We start from the raw sequence: 19,298 nt of genomic DNA on the forward strand, positions 1-19,298 counted from the left end.
ACTTCTAGACAGCAGAGAAGAAAAAGATCCCCGCAGTGTGCTGTGAGCTGTATATTATACTCATTAGCGACTTCGTCCTATGAGCTGCCTTCTCTGGCCTGCTTCCAGGAAAGCACAATGTATACATTTAATTTTCAGCATGTGTGTAGAGTCATTAACTGCAAGCACATGCTTACATGCTTTCCTCATTGCTGTTTTTGGTTCTGTTATTTAATGTAAGAAGCAGCAGTGGCTTTTAGGAGTTGAGAATGTTTTGGAGGGGACCTAAATGAAAGTGCTGAAACCATGTAAGAATAGCGAGACAGTAACATTCTCCTGATTGACTTGATATTCCAGCCTGAATACTCTACTTTGAATAAGCTTTGTCAGGCAAACCTCTGTTGTGTGCATGTTGATTCATGCTACTGAAGTGGGTGGCGTGGGGAAAAGGGAAAAGCTAACTGGTGTATTTTCAGCAAATGACATATACTGTTCTTGTTTCAGCCAGAATATGTAGCTATCTTGCAGCTGTAATTAAGTCACTTTTCCTTGAAGTTATAGCAGTGTTATAGTAATGTAGTCTAGTCCAGCTTCCACCCTAACATGCACATGGCTGCGTCCAGGCATGCGTCTCCTATGTCCCCAGTTGGTATGGATCTGTCAGGAAGGAAAAGCCTTCCCAGGGTCGGATTGCTTATTCTGAGAGCTGCTTCCACAGCCGTCTCAGTGAGGAGCTTTGCAGACGTTATTCCTGCCATGTCTCTGCCTGCAAGTTACCTCATGGTGAATCATGTGGGGAGACATTCAAAGAGAACTCCTGGCTGCAGTGAAGTGGCAAAACACAGGCAGAATTAAACTTTATCTCATTTTCATGCTTTCTCCAGTGTCATTAAGAAATGACAGGTTTCTTCTCTGTATGCCTCCTTCTCAAGCTGATACAAGTATGCTATTACGCATAACTTCACCTGGGAAAGAACCAACAGAGACAGTTTAGCAACGTTGCCATACCCCAACATGGTGGCAGCAGGAAAATTTAAAATTAAGCAAGCATGGAGTGGTGGGCTTGTGCCCAAGCCATTAGATAGTGTTGTATCTTGGGGATCCTATTAGGCACTCAGTGAAGGTGAGTGACTGAAGCTGCACAAGGCTCATCTCCATTTGCAGGAGCTGCCTGCTGTCTCTGTTGTGAGCTTTTGGTGGGCACCACAGCTGGGGGCTGCCCAACTCCCAGTACCTTTTGTGCTTGGGAGACCAGGGAGCCGCTTCTGGGCATGGGAAAAGCTTTAGTGCCTGGGTAGGCGTGCTAAGGGACTGACCCCTCTGGGAAAGTTGCTCTGCGCTACCGTACTCACCGTTGGTCCTGTCTGAGCATTGCAAAGCGGGGCAAGTATAGATTAAATCATGTTTCCTTTCCCAAAAAATAAATCTAGATTTGCCTGGTGGATTTGGAGAAAATTTCAGTGTAGGGTTGAATTTACCTAAATTGGGTTTATCGACTACAGAAAACGTCCCAGTGCTGCAGAAGAAGAGATAGGTAAGCACAAAGTTCAAGCTCAGAGTCTGAAGTTCCACAAGCAAGCAAACTTTTTTTTAACAAACATTGTTTGTCTCGCACATAGCATATACACATTCCAAAGTAACCTCATTTGCACTGCTCTGTAATACGAAACCACTGCACACCATCGAGGAAGAAGGTGGTGATACACTGTATGTGCCTGGTGAAAGTTCGCTGTAGAAAAAAATAAGCACAGGCACTGAGATTTGTTTAAAAAGTTTGCTTTTGGAGTCCTTTTTGAAGAGGCCAGCTTTACTAATGAGATGGCCTGAAAACCAGAGAAAGTCCCTTCTGGCATATGTGTATCATATGAAAGCCAGTAATTTTTATTATCTCAGTATTCCCAGAAATGATATTAAGCTGAAACACAGCTCCAGTTAACATAAGCATCAAGTATATACTGGGACCTTTTAGTCCTAGAACAATAAGCCAGCTTTATTACAGTGATTATTAATAATATGAGGATTGTACTGGTATTTAGTCATAACTACATAAATTATTGTTTTTTCTGCTGTAATTATTGGCTATGCAGTTACAAGGGACCAATAATAAGTTTGCAAGTAATTAGTGACAAAGATTTCTTTTGTTGTATGTAAATGGAGTAACAGCCTCAGGCTAATTTTACCAGCATGTTCATATGATATCACTTCCTGAAAATACATGAAAGTTCAAAAAAAAAAGTATACACAAGGCAGAGGCTGTCCAATTCCTACAGAAAAAATGACCTCAAGAAATATGCTGGATTTCTACCCTCAGAAACCTGATTTAACATTGAGGTCATTGCAAGAATTCAAGCAAAAATGCTATTTCTGTCTTGATGCAGGTCTAGAGAGAATGTCTTGTGCAGTGAGTAGCCTGCTTGGAGGACCGTAATTCAATGGCAATTTCCTGAGTCATTCCATTGATTTGGCAACACTTTGTTTTCCCATTTTTCCACACTGTCACTGCATAGATCGGAGACAACTGTGCTCAGTCTCTGCTCTTAAATTACCAGGAGGCAAATCTGAATCAATTCAGCTGATTTTATAGGCTATTCTACTGAGTTTACAGACTTTGCTCTGAATTCACCCCAGCACAGCCAGATGCAGAATTTGGCCCATTTTGTGTTTGTAAGAAAATGTAATTAAGCATTACAGATGTGTTTATCCTAGAAAATATTACTGTACAGTAAAAAAGATAGCAGAGATAGTTATACCACTCCTTTAAAAAATACAAAGCCTCTTTACCATCTCCTAAAATCTAAGTGTCACTTTTTTCTGGCTTGCCCAGATACACCACAAATTTTCTAAAGGATTTCTGAACTTTGATACAAAAATGCTGGCAAAAAGAAAACATTCTAGACTTCATTTTTTGTAAGTTTAGAATGCAGGCATTCTTTCTTGCAGCGCTGGGTACACAGAGATTAGCATCTCAAATCATGCACACCTATCTGACCAGTGTTCCTCAATTTATTACAACAAAACATACATATTCATCATATTTCCCTGAAATCTAATACCTATTACACTATTTCCCTGAGATATTTACATACGCATAAGACACTTGCGTACACACACACGTTGCTCCTGGGGGTCGCTCCTGTGGTCTTTCAAGACCTCTGGTGGTTGACAAGTTGGTGAACTTCATCTGAACTTTCTTGGGGAACATGCACACTACTTGTTCTTCTGTAACTTCATTTGTTCTCTGTGCTGTATGGTTTTGAATGCAATGCTCCCTTACCCCACTTCTCTTGTCTATTGTTACATCCCAGGTGTCTTGGAAAGCTTGCTACGTCTTATTGAGCTTATTCAATAGGTGGAGTTAATCATTGCTTTAGTTCCAGCCTCTGTTAGTGATTCTTTATATCTTAATTACATCAGCTTCAGATGAGTTTAGACCTATGATTGAACTGAAAAGCTTTTTCTTTTTTTCATTATTTTTTTCTGGCAGAAGTCTCTCGTGTCTCTAGTCTTTGGCCAATAAGGTTATACTTTCCTTAGGATTCTGGTTGGAAATGTCATGAAATTGCTCTTTGCAGGGGAAACTGGTTTTGTTCTTGCATCTTTGTGTGGAGTAGTGTCAAATACCCTATTAGCCCTTAAGCTATTCAGAAAGCTGTAAGAACCAACCCTGATCCAACCCCAAAATCAAAGTAATGCCATTGCAACTGGCTACAGCGAACTTGTGTCTTATCTGCATTTCTTTTGTACTATCTAGATTTGGCTAGCAACAGAGCTTCTGAAATTCTGTGGAGAAGATTAAGAGGCCTAACACATTTCAGATGAGATTTCTCATCAGTTCCTGTGTAAGTGTATGGTCTTGTCATGAGTACTATGGCTAAAATAAATCAAAGCAGAGGTGTGAAAATTCCCAACCTGTAGGTGCGACTTATCACTATTTATAAGACTCTGTATTTTCTTCACATGGGTCATAAAAATATGATTTTGAAATCTTCACCAATAATACAAAATGCCTGAATACTTCATGTCGCAGCACCAGGGTTGATAAGGTGACATGTTACTGTGGCATTTTTGGGTCACTCAGCCATTCTTCTAAGTATGGTTACAAAATGAAGCCTGTTTTGTGACACTTCGGATGAAGAAGATCAAAATGATCCTGATGTTTAGTCTAAGGAGGTCTCTTTACATTAACCTTTATCAGCTTTGAATTGAAATGCTACAAAGATGATAATACCCCTCCGATCATGTACTACAGGTCTGTAGACTACCACGGGTCTACAGACCGATATCAGGAAACTGTTGCTCCAGAGATTCACCTTACCCAGCTAGCTTTCACTGGAATGCTTTTTGGCAATATACCATGCACATGTTCAGTTTCTTCTAGATCTCTCAATACAGAGCCATGACATAACAGAGCAAAGCCATGCTTCTCAGCCTGAGTAGTTTTTTACTGTCGTTGTCTGAGCTATACTTCCTGGGTTTGGCCAGAAAAAAAACCCATAGTATAATATATATTATATATATAGTAAGATAAATACAGATGACCTTATAGATAAGAATGCCCCAGTCTTAAGTGTCACTCGGAACCCTCACTACTGTAACTTCACAGGTCTACAGCAAACGCTGGAATGACATTAGGAATTCATTACCAGCATGGGCAGAAGTATACTAAATCATGCCCAACATAGAGACAACTACTATGCCTGTAAATAATTGGCAAAAACATACTTTAAGTAAAGGAACAGACCTGGCAGAAGCATCAGTCTGCTGGCATAACCGCATCTACCCCTAAGGGCTTTGACCAGAAAAGTGCTGCCAGTCAGAGCTTGCACCCTGACATGGCACCTCCCCATACCCTGACTGACACAGTTATTTTGGTACATGTCTGTGATGATAAGTATCACAGAAGGAAATTTTTCACACTGTTTTACAGGCCCTGATGATGGCTGAGTGGTGCAGAATTTGCAAATGTCAAATGATCACAAAAGCAGTAGCTGTACAACCATGCTCATGACTGTATCTGTTTTCTTTATTTCTTTAAGCCTCTGTAGATCTGAATTTCAAAACAGGGATTTATACAATTTAGTTGCTGCTTGCCTGGATACATTGGAAGGTGTTGTGCAATGCTAAAATCAGGTCTCTGTCGGCTCACAAATAAATTATTACCCTTGTCGTTAAGATTCCTGCACACTGATAGCCAGGGCACATAACACATCCAGCCTTGCCAGTTTGCTCTCACCCACTGGGAAGGTGCTGCAGAAACAAATGTAGAAGAATATTAGAAGTGAGATCTCACTTGAGATCTTGCAGACAAACACCAGTTTGAAAACTGCTGGCAACTTTAACTGAGCAGCAGTCCAGGTTTACCAAGAGCAAAGCACTTACTTCAGCTGCAAAACCCCTGGGAAAGTATTTGACTGGGTGCCAGGACATGGAACATAGCCCCTGGCATGTCCAGTGAAGGACCTGGCACAGCTGCCCGGACATGCGGCTGGAGTGCCTGCACCAGCCGCAAACTGGTATGTGCAACCACTGTTTTTCATTACAGTTGCTGCAGTTTTGCTGTGCTCCACCATTCCAGCAGAGATTCAGACCTATGGTGAATTAGGCACATATACACATGAAAAATAAATTTGAATAACTTCGAGGGTCAGGGTGAAACCAAGACAAGCCAGCCCATGGGAGTTAGGGCCAACACGCCTGGTTCTCCACTGGCAGCATTACCATCAAGGCTGGGTTAGTGGCACGGTGCCTGGCTGGCATGGGCATCCCAGGGAGCTGGCTTCACTGGCTCCCCCAGCCTGCTGGAGGCTTCTTAGGCTGCCTGTCCAATTTCTCAGAGAGAAAGAAGAGTTAAATATTATGAACTATGTTTTAGGAGCTTTCACAAATAACTAGAATATTAATTAGGAAGGTTATTTGTACTGTATCAAATAACACAGTGGCTCCTCCAAACTTTTCAGCCCTACTAGTCAAACAACTTACTGGAACAACAGGACTCAAGGCATGTTTAGGGTGGCCACCAGCTGCTGTTCTGTTGAGTGTCTATTTTAAACTTGCTTTAGCTTCCAGCTTTCTAAAGTCCACAAAAAAAAAAATCTCCCCCTCAAAAAAGGAGGCATCTGAGTGGCAGAATTTAAAATCAAATTAAAAACTTTTCTACCAGTTTTGAAAGGTGTTAAAGAAGAAATTTCTGGAGTATGGTTTAAAAATTTTGTAAAAAAACCCATGTTTGGTCAGTGTGGAGAAGTAAAGAGAAAGAGAATTAGAGTTAATGAACCCCTCTGACTGAAATAGAGCAGTGAAAACCAGTTTTCACTTAACTAATCTTAAATAACAAACATTATTAATGTTTTATTATTTTATTTGAGTATAATAAAAACCATAATGCTAGAGAGCTTTGTACCCATGATGGGTAATAATACCAGGGCTGTAAGTTTTTCTTGGGGAAAAAAAAGCCTTCAACTGTTTTTCATGCAAAGATAAAATGCAAGATATAATAAAACAGCTAGGAATATGTCATTATGGAAGAAAGACTGGCTAAAACTGTGTCAGATTCTGCTATCTGCTCAGGTGAATTGAGTTTACAGGCCACCTGATGGGGGTGTATGATCAGAGCCACGTCAGGTGGTAACTACAAAACACAGCCCAAGCCCTCTCTCTGGGAAGTGTTTTACAGGCAGTTCCTGGGTGCTTGTCTGGGCTTAGTGCTTGTTAGAGTGGCTTGTTGCTAGTGTCCTTGTGAAGGGCAGAAGGCAGCTAGAGGGGTTCATCTGTGACAGCTGAGCCTCTCGGCGTGCTTCCGGAGTCAGGACTGAGGGTGAACTCGGGGATGCAGGTAGGAGGCTGCTGCCTGAATCTTGCTTCTCGTCCTCCAGCTTTCTGCCACTTTACAACTTGAAGTTTCTCTTTCCCTGTCTGTGGGAGGCAGTGGCGTGAGCAGGTGGCATGCTTCCTTCTGCTATCTCTCCAAGGTCTGGTCTCCCTTCCCCTGCATGCTTATAAGCTTTCCAGCCGCTCGCACCCCACACTGGCTCAGCTTCCTGCTGGCTTGAGACAAAACCTGAGTGACAAGAGAGATGTGGGAAACCCGGGCAGGGTGGGGAGTGAAATGCCTTGATGAAAACTTTCAAATGAGATGAGTGACCAGGCTAGCTCTGCATTGCCTCTTCTAGAAGCGCGTTTTGCCCTCCATCATGTAGCAGTCATCTAATGACTGCTCAGGATGGCAATGGATAATTCAGGGGTGTAAAATGATGCTCTTGCCAGCAAGTAAGGAGTATGAAAGTATGTTTACATTGGGAAAACCATAAAAAGAATTCCAAGCTAGAGTAACAGAGCTGAGGACACACAAAGCGCTTACCCTCACTCCCAACTTCAGAAGCTGTTGACTTTGTAAATGTAAATGAAGCTTGAAAATTTGATCTTACCTGTCCCATCCTGATGCTTGGAGCTTCTGGAAAGAATTTCCACTGCAAGCCTATAGGAAAATTGACTGTATTGACTACATGATCCTTCCCGATCTAGCCCCTGAGTAAGCTAAGTCTAAGTGAAGGAATAGAATGTCTTCAAGGGGAGAAAGGGTAAATTGGATGAGCTATTACCACCAATGTCACTAAAGGGGGCATGTATTTACCTGTCTAGTATAACAAAACACATGTTTTGATCTTGCCTTGATAGCACCTCGTGTTACTGAATCATCCAGTTAATTATCATGAGAAAACCTGAAAGTTATGCAGGACAAGTGGCCTAATTGGAAATGAGAAAAAATGGTTAAGAGATCAAACTCCAGTATGCATTCAAAACTCTTTTAAGCTGCTGATGGCATTAAAGGACCTATTTATTGCTGCTACAAGTGAATGCCACAGATTCCTAAGAAGAAATGTGGAAACCTTATCAGCAATTCTCTCTTTAAATTACATTGTGGGGGGGAGGGGAGCAGGAATCATCAAGGGAGCAATGTGAAAGAATAACCCTGAGCCAGTGTGATATTTTCACCCTTTCACATAACATCTGGGCTCCAGATATCCATTGGTACATGTGAGTCACTGCAGATGCAATTGCAGAACATGCATTGCTTGATCTGGGGAATTCTGGCAAGGGGATCTGGCAGAGCCCAAAGCTGTCATGAATTTACTGAAAATTCATTTTCTGTCACAACTAGTTTCATTTGAAATCAGTAGGATTTTTCTTTAGAGTTTATTGGGTTTAGCCATTGATCCAGAGAAATTTATGTTTCTGCAGGTATTTGTGCACTCAGCTTAAATCAATACTTCTTCCTTCCTGTGAGAAAATGTGGCCCATGTGTGTCATTCTAGAAACAGCGAAAAGAGGAACTGTCATCAATTTGTCCCTAAATGAATGTGTTCCCACTGAGACCCTTACCTTCCTATGATGGTTAACAGAATGTGAGTGAACAATTAGTGACAACAACAAAGGTATTTAAGGAAGAATCATCTTTTTTTGTCATGCAGGAGGAAAAAATATATTAAATAACAACAGAGTGAATGAATGTCAGCAGTGGAAGAGAATTTGGTGAATAATTTGAAGCTGGCTTCTATGAACATTGTATATATGATCTTTCTTGTTTGTTGACAGACATCGCCTTCTCATCCAAGTCAGTAAAAAGTTATAACCATTTTTTAAACACCTCTGATTCCTTTAAAAACAGGCATGAGTGAACACCTGAGAAACACAGTTACTGAAGGCCAGTAGATTCTCAATTTGGTAAGATTTTTCACTTCTCTCCAGTCTCCTTAAGGCACCTCTCTCAACATTTGGAGATACACATTCTTACATTTGCTCCATGAGCCCAAACTCAGTACCTACAAGTCTTACATTAAGACCTGAATGTGTTTCACCAAGATATCTATGTTGAACCATTTCTATTTGTGGTGTGATTCACTTGAGCAACAAAGAAGATCCCATGCTGCTCACTTAAAAAGTCAGTCTGCCATTATGTTTTACTGTATCAAGCACCTCTCCGAGCACCTGGCGAAACAGGCCTTGCGCTCTTCATTCATAGGACCACGTGTTTCTTTGCCCGCTTATTCAGACTCATGTCAGCCTGCTGCCATCTGGCCTGCCGCTACAGGAACTAACACGACAAAGCAAAAACAACTGCAGATACAACACTAGCAAGCACAGCTCCTTCTGTTTCATGAAGACATGAAACTTCCAATAGAGTTTTCCCAGATTACTTTACCTCAAATGATGGATACTAACAAAACCAATTTTGGAACATGCCAATTAACTGCTGTCATTAATGCGCACAGTCCCTGAAGTAAATGAAGTGGTGTCTGCTCATTTATTAAGCAGAGCATTTTAAGGCACTATGCTTTAAAGTCTTATAGGTAAATAATGACAACTGATGTGTCATGTGGACAACTGATCCACGCTGTGCTGTGACATTTATTTGGGGTATACCAGAGAGCCACCAACCTGTTTGCTGCATCCTTAGCAATTCTGAAACAAAGGGGCTTCTTAGGAGATCACTGCCCTGTATGGCTTTCTAGTCTTGAATAATTCCTATTGTGTCTATTGGCTTGCAAATGAACTGGAAGATTTGGGAATATAATTGGATATCCTGACCATATTTTAGGAAACCCAGCATGTTTGAACTGTGGTCACAGGACATTCTAGTTCATTTGTCCAAGTTACGTTTTTCTGAAGTCTAACTAAAAAAAAAAAAATTCTTAAAAAAAAAAAATTCCAGTGCAGCTCTAAGCTCGAATGCAGCCACTCAGAAACATATCCATCCCTGTTCCATACTGCTACTATTAATTTTTACATGAAATCCAATTAATTACCAGGTACACATAAACCACAGTATAGCTGCTGGCAGAAGTACAGGACTTGCTGCAGGTATAGAAGCAGCCTAGACACATTCAGGTATAAAATTACGGTGCCTAGCCTTTCAAAAGTTGGGTGCAATCCACCTCATACAGGGACCTACACAAACAATTCTAGCACTAGACTCACATGGGGCCCAGGGGCAAGAGAGGCTTACTCTGCTCAGGGCCAAGACAAACCTTCTACATCTGCATTTCTAGGTTGAAAAATGGAGTCACCTGAGCATTTCGAATGTATTAACCAATTATGTATTTCATCTATTATTGCTGTCTAATGAGTAGTCTGGACCTGTTGCTTGCAACGTATTCTTCAAGGTGCTATGGTTTTTCACCTGAGGATGAACGTTGCATGCCCAATGCTGGACAAAGACCCTTTTGGTTATCTCATGTGCTGACTGAAGAAATTAGATCTTAGAAGCCTCATAAATGTTGCAATCTTGTGCTTCCTTTCAATGAGGGAGATTAGGTGTGTGGACAAAGAGCAAACTGATGCAAAGGGAGGACTGGACTATTTGCCAGGGATAACAGAGAGTGTGTATTTCTCATTTCACCTCTTCTTGGGGGTGATCATCTGGAGCCAGATCTCCCTGTTACAGCTGGGTAGATCCTGGCAGACAAGTAACTCTGAAACCCCCTCTGACTGCAGCATGAAAAAGGGATGTGTCTTATCAGCTCAGGGGTCTTCAGAGAAGGTGGTGGGGGGAAATGCAAACAGCATGCCTTCCCACAGCCTCTCAGTCAAACTTCCACAGCCTCTCTCCTCTCATCACTCTTTCAAGTCTCTTGAGCCACTGTCCAGTGCATATCAGTCTGCTACTTAACAAATCCAAGCTGTGGTTTTCAGGCTGATAAATAATTATGCTAATTAACAGGTTGGAGGAAAATGTGATGTTATTTCTGTGGAATGTTCTGAGAGGCTGGAAACACTTAACTGCAAAAACGACATGTGGTGAAATAACCAATAATTTGCTTAAGAAACCCACATCTGGTATGACTGCTAGAAACAGGGGTTAATAGTCTGTCAGGGGCAGGCGGTGGCAGTGAGTAGCCCTAGGATAAACAAAAAAGCCTTAACGGCAGGAAATGGGCTTGTTCTCCTAGCATAAGCATTTACATTGGCTGCTAACCAGCAAGAGATGTAAAAGGAGTTGTTTAGTTTACACTTGGAAAAAAAAATAAAAAGAGATGGAAGCAAACAGTCTTTTGCATTTTGTGTATCTGTGAAAAGGAATAAAAGTCACCAAGTGCAGCTAAAAATGGTAGTAATATCTATGCTCCACACTCCTGGAAGGAGCCATAGACTCAACACAAGATTCCACTCACAAAAAGGGAGAAGGATTACTTAATTTACTTTTGTATTATTGAAGTAACTGTCAGATAATTACATGCATGACTTTAAGTGACTGCTCATGCAGAAAAAGGGGAGTGCAGGCAGAAGAGAAGACGAACGGGGAAACTTGGTTAGCTGATTCAGGTTGACATCCTGATATTTTAAAGAAAAGATTGATCCTGATTTTCGTTTTGAGGAAGGAAAGTCCATGGAAAGATGCCACTTGTGATAAGAAGGGAGGCATTCCCATTTGACAGCATAGTAGTCAGGAAAGGATCTGGACCACAGCACTAGGAATCCACCCTTGCATTGGTGTGGCATTGCTGCAGCACTTAAAAACACAAAAGAGAAAGCCACATTTTAATATGGGATGAAATGTAAATAATGTACTCATTTGACAAGATTCAGATGAAGTGCTCTGTGTGTGGCAAGCTGAATCTGTATTTATAGCAGTTGAAGAAACACACAAGACACTCTGGATACACTAAAGACCATGAATAATACATTCTTAGTTCCTAATTTTGTTTTAAGTAAACAGACAATGTGCTACGTTAGGTGGTGTTTTTCCGCTGAAGTGGTGTGACTTGTGCAAAGATTGCTGCTACATCTGAGTTATATTTTCGCACAAGAAAACACGACACCTCAGCAGATGTTGGCAGTTTTCTGCTGCACGCTGGACTACTTGACATCTCAAGCTAAAGTTTCTTTCATAGTCACTCTCAAAGATGTTTATTATCCCTTGTCTAAATAAAGAGTTGTGGTCTCTTTCCGGCCCAGAGAAATATGGTAAGTGCATATTATCATCATACCATCTAAGTTGCTCTCCCTTTCACTGCATTAGTGTGTATTACAGCCCTGCAAATGACAGGCTTTCATAGCCTCATATTTTAGTGTCATGTCTTATTTTATAATGACATCATGTTTTTTCTAGTGATCCTAGCACACAGCAGCAACATGACCCTGCAGCTTTGCAGCCTTTCTCACGGCAGCAAGATATCCAGGCCACATGTTGATACCTGAGATGGGAAGCAACAGCAGTAAAATGACTCAAAAGCCTCATTTATCAGCAAAAACAACTAGCAGTGCTCAGCTTGTGTGGATGCAGGTGGCACTACCCATCCTCCACCGTGTGATGTGCTCTGGTCTAAGACTGCAGCCGCCCACATGAAAGCTGAATCGATTCTGGTGCTTTTTGATGCTTTCTTTGAGCCTCCAAGGCATTCCACTGCAGAAAGGGTCTGTCCTTTAGCCCTGCTGCCCCATGAAATAGCAGATCAGAGGAGGCTGCTTCCAGAAAACAAGAAATGCCAGGGAGACTCCACCTCAGACAGCAATGTTTCTGCTTTCTCCACTTGCTGTGCTTACAACAGGCTGTGATCACACAGCCCTTGGCGTGCAATACTTACCCATGGGTTCACATATATTTGGGTTGTGTTTTAGATCGTCACGTGAATAGCATGATGCAAGAATAACTGCAGCCTTCTAGGATCAAAACCAGAGATGGAAACCATAAAATCTATGGGCAATTTTTTGTTCCTCTGTGTTCTCGTTCAGTCATGTGGACAGAAATGAGAAAGTTCATTTTTTAAACCAAGACTAGGATTAATTTGTGAATACAGAAATGTAAGAACTCCAACAAAGATAGAGCTGCTAACGCTGGGAATTTCTGTTCGCCAGAGACTGACCTCCTGGATCTAAACAAATGTCTAGGAGCAACATGAAAGAAAGGTGAGAAAAATAAAGGAAGTTTTAGGGATGGCAATTAAATTTTGACTGAACTCCTGGAATTTCAGGAAGGTTTTTTCTTGTTTTTAATTCTGCTGAGTTGGGGATACCTTTTTGCCTTTTGGATATTCCCAGACCAAGCGCATCCGTCATCCTTTTGCTTGCAAGAAAAATTCTGTGTGATGAAGAGGGCAGGAAAAAATATGTAAAATAAACATTAGCATGACAGCAGAGATCAGTCATTAAAAGTTATAGATCTAGTTGTGTATTTTTCACTGAAAGCATTACTCAGGGAATACGGCTATTCACCACAGAAAAAAATCGTTCACCAAATAGCTGTACCTGTCTCTGTTTTTCATTGTGCTTCCATCAGCATGGAAAAATGGTGCTCTAGTGTGATTTGGTGAGATTTACATAATTTCATATGGCTTATACACAGCTTGGACAAATTTTGAGTGAACTGATCTGCAAAACTGTTGAGAATATTCCACAAGCAGCCCTGATGCTTGCAAATGGGAAGCAAAACAGTCCTCACGCTCCCCTAAAGTCCTTTGAGCTTCTCCCTTTCGGGAGAAGACCCCAGGGACAGTCCTGGAGAGGCAAGGGTAACCTTTTTTTTTCTCTCCTGTGAACCATATGTGGGAATGTTTTATTTAGGTTAGCATGCACTGAAGGGAGAAGGCAGCAAGCAAGGTCTCGCCACCACACCTCACTACCCTCGAAGCTTGTTAAGTTTTTAGCCAGGCCCTTGTCATCTGACTACTCACAGCACCTGTTTCTTCCTGCCAGCCCTAGAGGGAAACTAAGTTTAGATATATGATCAGTTATCAGGTTTGGGCTCTAAACTGAAGTGTTTTGAATGTTTTTTCCTCCCTTCCAAAATTACCTGGACTGGAACTAGTATTTGGACCTGGCTCTAAACACGGGTTGTTCATCTTTATTCGAGTTTATTAAAAATTCTGCAGATTTAAAAAGATGTTCTCAACAAAAAACAACAACAACAAAAAAGCCTTTTTCTTGGCTCTAAACATTTACTTTCACGACTGATTTATTTAGGTTCTGCATAAATAGAAACTCAGTAAGCTTCCAATGCATTACCAAAATAAACTTGCATTTCACAATGCATTGTGGTGGAGCATTTGATGAAACTGATAACAATATCCTTTATTGCTTATCTTTGGAAAGGTCTTTCCTTCAGGAACAGAATTTCTGTGTTTGAAGGAAAAGCAGCAGGAAAAGCAAAATTATAGGGGCAGTCAGGGAAGCTGTTCAAACGAGAACAAACGTGTTTTCCTAGCAGATAATGTGGAAAGCAACCAGACATGGTTAGCTTTAGATTGCATCTTTTTGACACAGGCCCCACCTTCTGCTCTTACAAGAAAGACTGTTTTAAGCTGGGTAACATGAGGTCAAACACTCTTCCAATATTTTGGCAACAATGAACTATGACCATTTGGGGTATTTTTTATCTGCATTAATATCCAGTCTTTTTAAATGGTCTTGGCATGCTTCTGGCCTCAAGAACTTCCTGTGATAATGAGCACCAGAACTGAAATATGCATTGCTGTCAAAAGATATTTCTTTAACCAGTATCATTTTGCCAGTTTGTTTTAAGATCATTAAATGTTCCTTTATTCCTAATCTCCCTGAACTTTATTTACAACTATGAAAATCTCATAATTATAAAAGTATAAATGAAAGTGCATTTCTGAAAGTTTGAAGACCGAGTTGTGGTTTACACAAAAACCTAATCACAAAAGTAATTACAGAATCTGGAACAAAATGCCAGTGTGCATCTGAATACATGTAGATATGCACAAAAATATTTGCATGGGAGTATCACTGGGAGGCTTCTTGACCACACTTTTCATATCAAGTCATTTCACTGCATATCAGTATCTACATGGATGTGAAGTAGGCAACTGCATCTGTTTTCCATGCATAACTATGAGCACTAGTTACATCAGAAAGTTTATTTATCAAAGGAGCAAAATGTCTTGTGCCTATGCCTTTACACAGTAAGCATTCCCAGTTGTAATCGGAATAAGTGATGTTGTGTCTCTGAATAACCCATGTGTGTAGACGAATGTTCTCACTGATCATTTAAATAATAGCATTTAACTAATTTAACAAATGGCACACTGATTTAATGCTTGCAATACAGCAAGTCTGTGAGTTCCAGCAAGAACTGGAGCCTGAACGTGCTATAGCTTTACCTAGAGGACGTAAGGCTGACAGGCTGGCTGCTCCATTTCACTAAGCATTGGGCCTTCTCAGTATTACTGTGGGAAAGGAATTTGAGCTGCTTCCTTCCTTTTCCTCATTTTGAAGCTTAAAATTAAAAGGGATACTCCCCACGCACAATTACTGTTAACATTAACATGAATGACACGTGCACCTAGCAAGTGAAACCAGACACCATTCCTTGCATTTGCAGTTTAGGTGTTGTGTAAATTGCATCTCCTTATTAAGCTGGATTCTTAAATGCCTAGACTAATACTTTCAATAACCTGTTTTCAGAAAGGTGATTTTCATTAATAGTGGGTCATGTCATACAACACCTTCTGATCTGGACATTTAAAATTAATGCCTTCACATGTGCAAAGTATGGAAGCAGTTGTTAGAGCACTCTACCTTTTTCCCCTCCAGAAGACTAGTTTTAAATTTTAGTAATTTTAAATGCTAGCATTCAGTTATATTTAATGCATCTTGAAGGTTACTGTTAAAACAGGACAAGAGAAGTAATTATTTAATTTACATTTTAATTAAAATACTGATAGTAGCATCAAACATATTCTGCTAAAGTTTATACCCCAAATTTTCTTTTGTATTTCTAAATCTGTCAGGCACATTCTGAAGTGAAGACATGTTTGGGGGAATTATCAGGAACAGAAAGCTCAAATTGAAATCAGAAATTATCCCCCAGCATGTTTAGATTGGAAAGTGAGTCCCTACACTCACCACATCCCAAACATCCTGCCGAGTTTTGGCACATCTGGGCAGATCAGAGCACTCTGACACCAGGATGTGACCCCATTCAGAAAGAGCCTCCTTTATGGGCTGGGGGGAGTTCAGTCCATTAATCATCCCCTCCTGCCCTCTGTGCACTGTGGCCGCTAAAAGCTTTGCCAGGTATTGGCAATGGCAATGCTATGGTCAGTTGTCTTCCTGAAAATGGGATGAAACTCTTCAAAACAGAATAAAAAAATCATGCTGCTATCCAGAGCCTAACCTGGGAAGTCAGCAAAACCTTTCCTCCAGGGTGGGAGGATGACCAAAGATGAGCCCCATCGATGAGGGGTCCCGAAGCTGGTGGGGTATGCTTTCACACCTGCAGGGCCTGCTTTCTTTCTCAGCCATCTGCTCCCACCTATACTGCCATGACATTATTGAAATGGCAGTAAAGTTTTGAAAGCAGCAAAGAACGGTTTTGTTTTCCCCCTGGAACTCCAAAAGTCATGAAAAATGCAGGTTTTGTGGGGGAGGGAGAGAAAGGGAGTAAATGCCTGCTCAGTCCTAATCTTTTTGTTAGCCCCTTGAAGCTCAGAGTAAAGGCAGCTGTTGAAAAGTGCAACTGTCTTTTCCATACATGATTAAATATAGTCAAATATCAAGTCCTATCATCAAGGGGTCAGTTAAATGTAATTTCTTTCCGCTCTGCATATATGCACAAAGGGAGCTTAAGTCCTTTCTCATCTGGTTTCTTCATCCTTAAAAGAAACAATAGCACACTGTACAGTATTTTCTAATTTGATAGTATCTTTATGGGATTTTAATATCCTTCTCCTTGCCAGCTACAAGCCAGACCAGCAACAACTGCAGCTACAGTTATGAGCTGCAGCTGTCTGGGGCCTGCAAAGGTCTATCTACAGCCTGGAAATTTCCAGTCAGTGCAAACACAGGGCAAGCTCCAGCACCATTAGCAAAAGTTCAAACTTCTGCAGGCAAAACATCAGCTGCCACCAGCAAAGTGCTGGAAAAACTGAACCTGCTTAAGCAAGCAGGCTAGCACCGAAAGCGGTAGGGACAGCCAGGTGCCAAGGTGGAGCAGGACTCCTAGCAGTATTAATCACAGAAACTGTGTTGTCAGCCAGGAGAAATCCCATCTGCAAAAACTGCTTCAAATGGCAATGTAATGGTTGGTGAGGGGCAGGATGCATGGATAGTTCCTGTGCTGAGCAGAGCTATTTCCTTCTTCTCCTCTTCGTGAGGTCCAGAAGGGTTTGCTACTAATAGCAATGACAGCAGATTTGGGAGAGTCAGAGTAGGTCTTGAAAGATTCATCCATTATTATTTTTTTTATAGCTTATAATATACACGACATTTGTGTAGAATTTACATTACCATAGATACACCTTTCCCTGTGAGAAGTTATTGTTTGCTTTAAAAATGACCCAGATAACAACTGCCAAGTTAACTGACCTGTGTGTTACAATAGAGCCTTGTTTTGTGATCCTTCTTCTGCCATGCAGATGCTTCTCATCACCCTTGGCCTGACAACTGTAACATCTTCACATGTTCCCAAACCTTCACAGGGAGAAAAGCAACCTTCTTCCTGATTCTTAAAAAAAAAATAGTTAAAAACATTGAATCATCTTCAAGCTCACATCTATCCTAAGAGTGTTTTTTTTCCTCTTGCCTGGGTAGCTCTTTTGATGGAGCTTTATCACCCTACACAGACCATACTCAACCTATCCAATGTGCTGGAAATGCTCACTAGGGATTGGCTGCTGAGGCTGGCACATTAAAACTTAGGGAAATACAGAAAACTTAGTCACTTGCTCAGAGAGCTAAAAATGTTTGCCAACCCTTACAACTTAGCTTAGCCTACAACTGCTGCTCAATAGATTATTGACAGTGCAATGCAGTGAAATAATGCTGATTGTATCACCATAGAGATAGACCCATCCTCCCCCACCTTGGCTGATAACATCCGTACATGCAGTGTTTCACTGAAGAATCTGAATCCCTGTCTTATGATTAGAGCTTTCACTTCACAGTGGAATCAGTTGAAAAAGGATTCAGGTAACTCAACATACAAAGACAAATTTCAGCATGAGGATGAAGAAGTATCAGAATTCACAACACTTCCTTAAGCCTGATGTACTTTCTATAGAATATAATCTGTACCCACTCAAAGGGACAGCAGAGAAATTTGTTGGCTTTATACTAGATCCGAAAAACACAAATTAATTTTAATTCCATAATACCATTCTGCGGTTGCTGTTAAACTTGAAAGAAGGATTATGGGACCAAAAATATATCATTCTGTAAACCAAAGACCTCAGTCAATGGCATTTTAGTGTTAAATCTCTGCTTATTCATTGTATTAGAGGTAATATCTTTGTCAAACAAGTTCTTTTTGCCTGAAGGTTCAGCATTAACACTCTTTTAAGTCTCTTTTAAACACAGGTAGCTCGTCACCCTCATCCACAAAAGCTTTAATAATTGCTTGGCTTCACGTGACAAACTATGCCTTTGTTCCTGCCCTTAACCATTCTTTTCATCAGCTGCTGCCGTGCACATTAGACAGACTACGTGAGGACAGACAAACAGACTGGAAAAGTGGTTTGTGAAAATATGTTGAGACAGCTGCTGAATTTTAAGAGCTTGTCTGTACCAGGCAAAGAGGTGTAGCAAAGAACCAGATGGTTTCAAATTCAATGCAATCCTTGTAGCACTTGTATGGCACACAAGCCAGCCTCGAAGCTGTTTGCAAGAGATCAGCTGTATTAAAATGCTATGAGGGTACAGCTGCTGTTGCTAGCCCCTCCATCCCCTTGTCCTTGCTCAGTTGCACTGGCTGAACGGGAACAGCAGCCCGAGCTAAGCAGACCTCTCTCTTACTTCTTTATTCATGACCCTCCCCAACTCTGTTTACAGGCACTTGATCTCTCTTCCTTCATAATTTCAAGTCCCATTTTTGTGTGTAATGGTTTCACATAATGAATCCAGCTTTTCCCAGGCATTCAGCATCCTTTCCTCACCTTCCTGAGCCTCCCTTGGTGGATAGCAGAGACTACTGTTTTTCAGGAGGATCCTTCACTGTGCAGGCTAAATGAGCACAAGTAAACCTCTTCTAAACCTAGCTCAAATACTCTGCAAAACACTGAGAATCCAAGAAAATCTATGAAAAAAACACCACACATATAGGCACTGCCATGATGCAAACAAACAAAACTTTTCATTGGACTTTCTGATGCCACTTTCTCACTGTCTCATCTTTTCTGATGCTCATTTTCTAGCAAATTCCAAATCCTGTGAATTATAGAATTAGAATAATTTAGGTTGGAAAAGATCTTTAGGAGTCTAACTACAAACCTAGCACTGCCAAGTCCACTGCTAAACCATGTCCCCAAGTGCCACATCTCCAGGGATGGTGACCCAACCACTTCCCTGGGCAGCCTGTTCCAATGCCC

General features: G+C 41.1%; 1 long non-coding RNA gene across 3 annotated transcripts in view; it reads right to left on the bottom strand.

The window, feature by feature from the left end:
• Positions 1-1,575: 1,575 nt before the first annotated feature.
• Positions 1,576-19,298, bottom strand: part of LOC308057083 — a 97,842-nt gene continuing 80,119 nt past the window's right edge. For 2 of the 3 annotated variants that reach the window (XR_013925112.1, XR_013925114.1), the window contains exon 3: positions 1,576-17,440. This is a non-coding gene — a long non-coding RNA (uncharacterized lncRNA). The remainder of the gene's footprint in view (positions 17,441-19,298) is intronic. The other variant, XR_013925113.1, reaches the window with a different exon arrangement.

The sequence above is a fragment of the Falco punctatus genome (assembly GCF_963210335.1).
Source record: "Falco punctatus genome assembly, chromosome: Z".
In the NCBI taxonomy this organism is placed as follows: domain Eukaryota; kingdom Metazoa; phylum Chordata; class Aves; order Falconiformes; family Falconidae; genus Falco; species Falco punctatus.